This window comes from Myxocyprinus asiaticus, chromosome 34 (genome assembly GCF_019703515.2).
Source record: "Myxocyprinus asiaticus isolate MX2 ecotype Aquarium Trade chromosome 34, UBuf_Myxa_2, whole genome shotgun sequence".
Classification (NCBI taxonomy): Eukaryota; Metazoa; Chordata; class Actinopteri; order Cypriniformes; family Catostomidae; genus Myxocyprinus; species Myxocyprinus asiaticus.
The window spans coordinates 42656276-42666275 of NC_059377.1; positions in this window are offsets into that span (position 1 = coordinate 42656276).

Sequence of the window (10000 nt, forward strand, 5' to 3'; positions counted from 1 at the left end):
GGTGCACAGCCATTTTCAGATCTCTCCAGAGATGTTCAATCGGGTTCAAGTCTGGGCTCTGGCTGGGCCACTCAAGGACATTCACAGAGTTGTCCCGGAGCCACTCCTTTGTTATCTTGGCTGTGTGCTTAGGGTCGTTGTCCTGTTGGAAGATGAACCTTCGCCCCAGTCTGAGGTCCAGAGCGCTCTGGAGCAGGTTTTCATCAAGGATGTCTCTGTACATTGCTGCATTCATCTTTCCCTCGATCCTGACTAGTTTCCCAGTTCCTGCCACTGAAAAACATCCCCACAGCATGATGCTGCCACCACCATGCTTCACTGTAGGGATGGTATAGGCCAGGTGATGAGCGGTGTCTGGTTTCCTCCAGACATGACGCTTGCCATTCAGGCCAAAGAGTTCAATCTTTGTTTCTCATGGTCTGAGAGTCCTTCAGGTGCCTTTTGGCAAACTCCAGGCGGGCTGTCATGTGCCTTTTACTGAGGAGTGGCTTCCGTCTGGCCACTCTACCATACAGGCCTGATTGGTGGAGTGCTGCAGAGATTGTTGTTCTTCTGGAAGGTTCTCCTCTCTCCACAGAGAAACGCTGGAGCTCTGTCAGAGTGACCATCGGTTTCTTGGTCACCTCCCTGACTAAGGCCCTTCTCCCCCGATCGCTCAGTTTGGCCAGCTCTAGGAAGAGTCCTGGTGGTTCCAAACTTCTTCCATTTATGGATGATGGAGGCCACTGTGCTCATTGGGACCTCCAATGCTGCAGAATTTTTTCTGTACCCTTCCCCAGATCTGTGCCTCAATACAATCCTGTCTCGGAGGTCTACAGACAATTCCTTGGACTTCATGGCTTGGTTTGTGCTCTGACATGCAACTGTTAACTGTGGGACCTTATATAGACAGGTGTGTGTCTTTCCAAATCATGTCCAATCAACTGAATTTACCACAGGTGGACTCCAATCAAGTTGTAGAAACATCTCAAGGATGATCAGTGGAAACAGGATGCACCTGAGCTCAATTTTGAGTGTCATGGCAAAGGCTGTGAATACTTATGTACATGTGATTTTTTCATTTTTTATTTTTAATAAATTTGCAAAGATTTCAAACAAACTTCTTTCACATTGTCATTATGGGGTATTGTTTGTAGAATTTTTAGGAAAATAATGAATTTAATCCATTTTGGAATAAGGCTGTAACATAACAAAATGTGGAAAAAGTGAAGCGCTGTGAATACTTTCCGGATGCACTGTATCATTTTGAGGACTCTCCATAGACATAATGATTTTTATACTGTATGAACTATAGATTCTATCCCCTAACCCTAACCCTACCCCTAAACCTAACCCTCACAAAAAACTTTCTGCATTTTTACATTTAAAAAAAAAAAGAAATGTCCTCATAAACCACATTTATAACATAATACCCTTGTAATTACCAGTTTGTAACCTAAAAAAAGTCCTCGTAAACCACTTAAACCTGCCCACACACACACACACACACACACACACACACACACACACACACACACACACACACACACACACACTCACACACACGCACACACATACACACACACACACACACACACACACACACATACACAGTCACACACACACACACACACACACACATACACAGTCACACACACACACACACACACATACAAACACATACATACATACACACACATACATACATACACACACACACACACACACATAGACACACACACACACACACACACACACATACAAACACACACACACACACACAAACACACACACACACATACACACACACACACAAACACACACACACACACACAAACACACACAGACACACATACACACACACACACACACACACACAAACACACACACACATACACACACAAACACACACATACACACACACACACAAACACACACATACACACACACACACACACACACACACACACACACCCCAGAGCTGTTTTCACAGCACACACAGACAAACACTCCACAACAGGCTTACAGGAAAAAATTAATCCAAAGGAACTGACCAGCTCACCTTCCCTGATCCCTCATTCTCACCGAGAACTCATCAACATGACAAGCTGTCCCTCTACACACACACACACACACAATATTCTGGTAATGGGATTGTTGTCATTGTCCGTGTGTGTGTGTGTGCATCATGCTGTATGCTCTCAGTGTTTCAATCTGGCTCTGATCTATGAGCTAAACCCTTTGACACTGAGTTTTTAATTAAAACTACATTATGATTAACCAGACAGAAGCCCCCCCACCTGCCTCTCTCTCTCTCTCTCTCTCTCTCTCTCTCTCTCTCTCTCTCCATCTTAAAGTTTCTAAGCAGGTCTGATTACAATCCTGAGGAGGACTTCCCTCGTTCTGTGTATGTATACTGTAATGTGTTTAAGGCTCATATCTTGGAGGATTTTCCATGATCTGTTGAGATAGTTAATTGTACAAGAAATGACAATTTTCGTCTATGATTTTTTTAAGCAAAACTACAGGTCAAATGATTGAATCTTTACACAGAGATAAGTAGATCTATTACTAAGATCAGCTGACTTCAGCTCCAGCTGTTGCATTATATGCCAATGGTGTGAGTCCAGAAATGGGAAAAAACACTTTTTTATGATGTTTTTCTAAAGTTGGAGGGTCTATAACTCTAGAAGTATTAAAGATATCTTAATATCCTTTTAGATTCTGATTCTGAACAAACTCCTCTTATTGCATCTTCATTTCTAATGCCCTATATGGTTAAATCACAGAAATATGGGCCTCTAGAAGTGGCTCCAGGCATAAACTGTTACATTTTACCCATATTCAATGGTCGAAAACCAAATGTGTGTCACGTGGTATGAAGCTAGTTTTTCTTGTCCAACAACACAAAGATCTGAAGTACAAATAATACTGAAACTAGAAGAGTACTGTTATTTATTCACATAAAAACAATAATATCAAAATCTCAATTTGAGAGTCCAAAAGTACGCTTTTATTCAGGATAAGCAGACCTCTGTTTGAGTTGATGTGGAATGGCCCTATAAAGTGATCATAACTTATCCCATCCACTCACAGTGAGGTAATAAGGAGGAAGTAGGAACGATAATATTATTCAAGAACAGCAGAAGAACTAATAATAGAGTAAAATGTGGTGAAGTGTGTGAAATCTTGTGCTGTTTGTGTCTGTGTGTGGCACCTACAGCTCTGCAGATTCTTCTGAAGATTCCCGATTTTTAACAACATTCCTGATCAAGTTTCAGTCTGATTCAGTCTGATCTGAACAGTTTGAGCAGCACGATTCAGCACAGATCGTTTTATGAATCTGTCACAATGTAATGCAGCTTTACAAAGAGGCTGTTATTGAAGGAGCAAATAAAACTATACTGAACCCGAAAGGTAAACATGATTGTGCTTGACACAGTCAGAAAGAGAGATTGATTGATGGATTGATACAGGAGCGTCAGATCTTTGAGTACTTCAGCACTTGTAGTATTGATTATTGATTGGGTTTGTTCTTCATGACCGCTCAAGCAGCAGTTTCGACCACTGAGACCCTTCATCAAGACGTCTGCTTGTCAAGTGTTCAGGTCAAGTGTGCTAGTTCACACTAAGAAACAAACATTTACGTAGCCATCTTAATGAGGACATATCATAGATTTCTATTGTTTGTATATTAAGCTTATTATATAATGACTACAGACTAACCCAAACCCTAAAAGAAAAGTTTATTTATGAATCATGTCCATAAATGTTCCCAAAAGGCAGTTTTCTCAGGTTTAGCTCACTTTTAGGGATAATTTGTACATGGTTCAAAAAACGTCAATAATCAGTGAAGTTTGCATGTGTCTCTACAATCTAAAAGCCTGTGGTGACATGAAGGTCAGTGTGTGCTGGTGTGTGCATTCAGGCATAAGCGTCATGCGTTAAACCTTAAAACCCTAAAAATTCAACCCAAACCTAACCGATAGTGTCCGAAAAAGCAAATGTGACAACCACGTCATTTTGTGGCGCTTTGATGTTTTCGGCTCACGTGTCGACTCGCTGCTCTTCAGGACTTGTACCCCGCTCCTTTACATCACAAGTGCAACGCTCTATCAGTCGAGCTACCGCACAATTAAATCACACTCGAACAAGCTTGTAAATGTAGTTAGTTATGAATGCAAACGTTAAAATGATTCATGCGCTATAGTAAAAGTGTTTAGATGTCATAAGATAGCATTGTGTGAGGAACCGAGCGAAATTACAATCTGCCGTTTTACTCGTGATTTGTGTGAAAGGGATTAAAAGTCGTTGTCATTGTAGCGCCTCCAGTGTTCATTTCACCAGGAAACTGTCGCGATAAGAACGAGAAACGTAAAAATCATTTTGCAAAAATGTACGTATAGTAACGTGATTCTTAGTCTTATCTGACTAGTTTCTACCAAGTGACAAATTCATTTGGACCGAAATACTGTAGAGTTTGATTGGACGTGCGACCTTTGACGTCAACAACTAAAGATATGATTTCTATAAAGTAAGAGATATGATTCCTGGTCAGTTGAGTGCAGTAGTGGCTCATGACCACAGATATAGGTGGGATTGATCTTTTTTTTTCTTACATTATTTAACTCATTATTCAAACACAAACGCGCTGACACAATATGTGGTGTCCTTGCATCATTCCACCACAAGGTGGCACTCTTAGAACAAAATGTTGATTCTAATATTCTAAATAAGAATGCTTTATCTTAAAATGTTGTAGATCAAAATGTTAATGAAATATTATTTTATAATGTTGTGTTGTTGAAGAACCCCAGGGAGGAGAGGGAGAGAAATAGAACTATTTACATGCCATTTACACATTTTCACTGTGCTAAAAAACTAAATCCTTTATAATGATAAATAATGTTTTAAATCACAGTAAATTTAAAACAGAAAGTTTCAAGAGCCAAAAGCCATACAAAGTGGATGAATATTTAGGTGAAGCTCTGCCCTATCTGCCTATATGTGCCTGGTTGAATGTATAAATGACTTAAAATTCAAACAAACAAACAGATGCATTCATAAATTCGTATATAACTAACGCTGACACTGACAGTGAAGAACACAAGAACTGATTTGTCATCCTGTTGATTTGAATATTCAAGACCTAAAGGAGGTGGATTATTCTTTGATGCACTGTGAAACATTTGCTGTAATTGCATTCAGTCATATTAATTAAGAAACACTGTTGTAAAGACAAACGGCGATGTGTTCATCCTGAAAGCTTAATTTTGAGAGAAACGGCAAGAGAAAACAGATGCAGAGTCTTTATGGCGAGAGTTTGAGCTGAAGGTGTGAATCAATGCAGTCGCCCATAAGAACAGTGTTCTCACACTGTCTCACACACACACACACACACACACACACACTCACAAACTGACAGCAATGTGTGTGTGTGTGTGCCTGCAGGACAACTGTCTTGCTTACACACGCGTCTCACTGCAAGTGCTGTTAACCTCCAAACATCCATTCCTACAGTACAAGCCACTCGTCCATTTCTGATACTAATCCTGCTAGTAAATCATTTATGGGTGTTTCTATAACTTTGCACACTATAAGGTCCATGGGGTTGATTTTTATTAAAACTAACAGATTTTAATAACTTTTTTCTCATTAAAATGGACACTATTTACCACACCTTTATCATTTATTTTTGGTACTTTTTAAATGTCTTTTATGTTTAGATTTGACTGTTTAAGCCTTCAGACCCAGACTTTCAATATTATGAAAATCCATCATAAAAATACAAAATATTGCGTGTTTTAAACTATGATCATCTAAACAAAGAGTGAAATAAACATTAACCGTTTCAATATTTATTATGTGAAAATTATTTCTATAAATGTTTTCATAAATTACGATTGTTAATCAAGTGGACAAAAGTGTGAGTGAAGAGCATGTTTGAGATGAAATATGAGACGAAACAAAGAAAAATCAAGAGAAATATCAAATATTTTAATTGCCATCATTTCCAATCATTTACACAAAAAAGTGTGAAAATATGATTTAAATGTGTGTATGTAGGATGCATAAAATGTTAGCTATGAAATCAGCCTCAGCAAGACAAAGGAGTCAGTCATTTTATTAAAACAAAAGTTAAAAATGTCATTTCCATCAGTGTCATTTACAGCACAAAATTCTATTAACCCCTTAAACTCTGGTGCATTTTTGAGCTGCCGCCAGCAATTTTTCACACTGAACTTTAAAAGCTCACTATTCACATATACTGTGGACTAATTGTAAAAAAATTGGTCTAATTTTTCAGAAAACCCCTCCAAATCATAATAACAATACAAAAATACTCCAATTATTTATAAATTATATTGTATGTGTTTATAATGTTATGATGAATAGAATAAAAAAATCTTTATTTTGTTGTCCTAAATTTGTAAACATGTAATTCTGGTTCTGTTCACTCTACCTCACTTTGAAAAGTCTAATTTTATTCCACTAGGTGGCAGCAAGCACTAGAAAAAATAATTTTTTCTCTATCAAATTCCATCACAATATACAGATCTGAAATGTAGGTGGCGCTCTAACGCATTTTAGCCCTCACAGATGTGCTTGTCCATAGACATTCAGTCTAATTTTCAGTTCAAGCACCACCCTCATTATTTCATTGAATAGCTCGTCCTCTGAGTGGACTAGAAGCTCAATCTAGGTGTCATTAGAAAGCGGAGATCCTCCCCTTTGCGATGATGTATAACATTTTATCAATAGTCAAGAACATGTTTTTCTGATGATTTGTTTTGCATGCACTTCCTTCTGGAAGACATATTTTGTTCTGGACATCTAAGATATAATATTGGATTATTCACACAAGCAAGCTCACAGACAAGTAAACATTTTTTTTTTTTTTTTTTAGAAAACTCCCTAAGGTAAAGGTAGATATAAAGTTTTTGGCTACTTGGGGCTTACAGCAGCAGTTATCATCGCATAAAAGAGACGTTTGCATTAGATGACTTACAGAAATCATATTTCACATTGTGATTCTTTTGAAAATCTTTTGAACTGTGGTATTAGGACAACACAATTAACAATACAGTCACATTCCTGAGAATAAGAGCTTTCATTTGATATATGACTTGTTCATTTAGGTGCTATGTGAAGGACTTTTATTTTTATATAAATATTTCTACCCCATTACCTCTAGGGGGCGCTCATGTTCAACGCGGATATTTTAAGGCCTTATTTTGTTATTTTATGTAACAAATTCAGAACTGATTGTTGTCTGTGAAAAGTTCAGATTCAAAGCTTTCAAATGATACCTCAAATGCCTGACTTATGTACAGTATATGGAGATTTTAAGGTTTTAAGTGTAAACTTTTTTCGAGAAATAGCGCCCCCCTTTGGTTATTAAACACAATACAGAATTTGAGATGTGCTGAAAATGACACAAAATTTACACAAATCTCCTGTAACATACACTGCTGGACATTGTTAGTAGACAAATTAAATAAACTAGTGAGAGTGTGAAAAATGTTTTAACCAGGCTGTACTTTCTAGAAAACAACAGTGTTAAAAGTGCCTGAAATGAAAGAAACAACCAAATACGGCTGATTTTTCTGTGGTAGAATCGCTGCTTTAACAGTCTGCAAGACTATAAATATCACTGAAATTTCAGTGAAATTATTCAGAATTCACATGCTATTTATGAAATGGATAACAACAGTTCAAAACTGGATTGGATATGCCACATTCAAAGCCAGTGTGACCTGAGATATCCTAGTCATTGCAAAATAGCCGATTTGATGTAAAATAGCCAGTGTAAAAGAGCTGAAAACAGTCTGATGAACCATATTACTTCATAGAAGAATTGTTTACTATTAATTATTGTAATTATTAAAATATAAAAAGATTTGTATTTTATAAAAGTTATAAAAGCAATAAGCAAAGCCAGTGATTTTACCACAGGTAAGCAAAAACTAGAAAACAAAACCTAAAACGTAAACTTTTGTGCCCGTCAACACCCAACCCATGTTAAAATCACTATAACACACGACCTAATGTGTCTTATTGCTGTAATAAAATAAGTGTCTCAGTATCCTGATTTCACTGCAATCTGTTTCATGTAAAATCTTCCGTCATGCATAAACGCAGCACTACCAGCCACACTCGCGGCCGCTGGGCTCGGCCAGGCATGATGCTATCTCCAGCTTCACATTGGCACGGCTCCGTCGCCCTTGCTCTTGCCCTGTCGATGCCAGCCGAAGGCACAGGGTGGCACCTTGGCCAAGCTGCCCAATGGTCCAGCTAATCATATGCATCTCTGCAGTGCACAGTGCTGTGCCAGCTCATGCCACCCTGAGAGAGACTATGCCCAGCACTAGCAAACGCGAGTATATACTTTAAACACTCTGCTGTTAGAAAACTCAAAATATATGAAGATTTGCAGTTCAAATGAGGTAATAAATGTTTTTATTATAATATTGTTGAGTTTTGCCCAGACAAACAACACTCACATTTTCATTAGAAAATGTAAAAATCTAGTTACGTCAATATTGTATCTTTAATGCGAGATTATTGCATGTTAAAGCAGCTCGAATGTCACATCACGTCTCTCAGAGCTGCTCAAAGACACATTAGTGGTGTGAAGTGGGGTCAGGGTTCAGCGACCCTGCAGTCTAGGGGTTAAAGTAATGCAAAGAGACTGTCTGCTCTGTGTGTGTGTGTGTGTGTGTGTGTGTGTGTGTGTGTTACAGGTGGAGCATCTGTTGTCTATACAGATGAGTGACCCACAGCAGAACACAGCAGGACAGACACTTTACACAGGAGGTGTGTGTGTTGTAACCTTGTGTCTCAATGTCAAGTGCTTAATTTCATTGTTCTGTGATCAGTATGATTAGTTCAGTTAGATCAGTGGAGTGGAAGTGTTTCCTACCTGTCTGTCTGTCAGCAATAGAAAAAGGCTGCTGAAAGAATGAAACCGTTGATAATCAAGAGACACTTAGAAGCCAATAAACAAGTAATTAACACATTTAAATGTTTGGTTTTAAAGACATTTGTTTTTTACTTTTCTAGGATAAATCATTTTGTGTTGAGTCGCCTGTTGATGCCCATTATAAAATCCGGGTGCTGAAGCAAAACCAGTTGAGAGTGGTTATAAAATTGTTGCATACAAAGGCATTCCTGCTCTTTAATCTCTCTCTCTCTCTCTAATTTGTCTGGTCTTGTGGTGAAAAAGGAAACGGCAGGGTCGGAGAAAAGGAAAGTGAGGAATTGAGAACACAATGACACTTTGGCTCTGAGCCATACTCATCTCTCTGTCTTTGTGACACTGTGTAAACTTTTATCCCCCCTGATCTGTGTAACCTTTCTGTGTGCTGCAGGGAGACACATGACTCTGTCAGCGGCGAGAGATCAGATCTGCTCGTGTCCTTTAAACTCACTTTATATTCACTTTAGATTTCTATTCACACTCAAATTATTTACTAGATCAAATCAAAGTACTTCTGTTTACCTTGAATACAACAGAATAGAACAGAATAGAAAATAGTAGAATAAAATAACTTCTCTAAAACTGAGATACTAGAAAACTAGAATAGAATGACTGTATGCAAAATGGAACTGCACAGCATGGTACTTCTGTAAACTATATTAGAATAAACTGGATTTTAATAAAATCCATAAAACAGAATAACTTCTTTATAGCTGAGATAAATTAAAGTAAGCAAAACTAGAATAGAAAAGAACAGAAAGAATAGAACAGAACAGAATAACTTCTCTATAGCTGAGATAAAGTAAGCAAACCTATAATAGAATAGAATAGAAAAATAGAATACAATAAAATAACTTTTAAATTAGAATAAAGCTAAACTAGAATAGAATATCATAGAAAGAATAGAAAAAATAGAATACAATAACCTTTAAATTAGATTGAGGTAAGATAAACAAGAATAGAATATATTAGAATAGAATAGAAAGAATACAATACAATACATTTTAAATTAGATTGAAGTAAGCTAAACTAGAAAAGAAT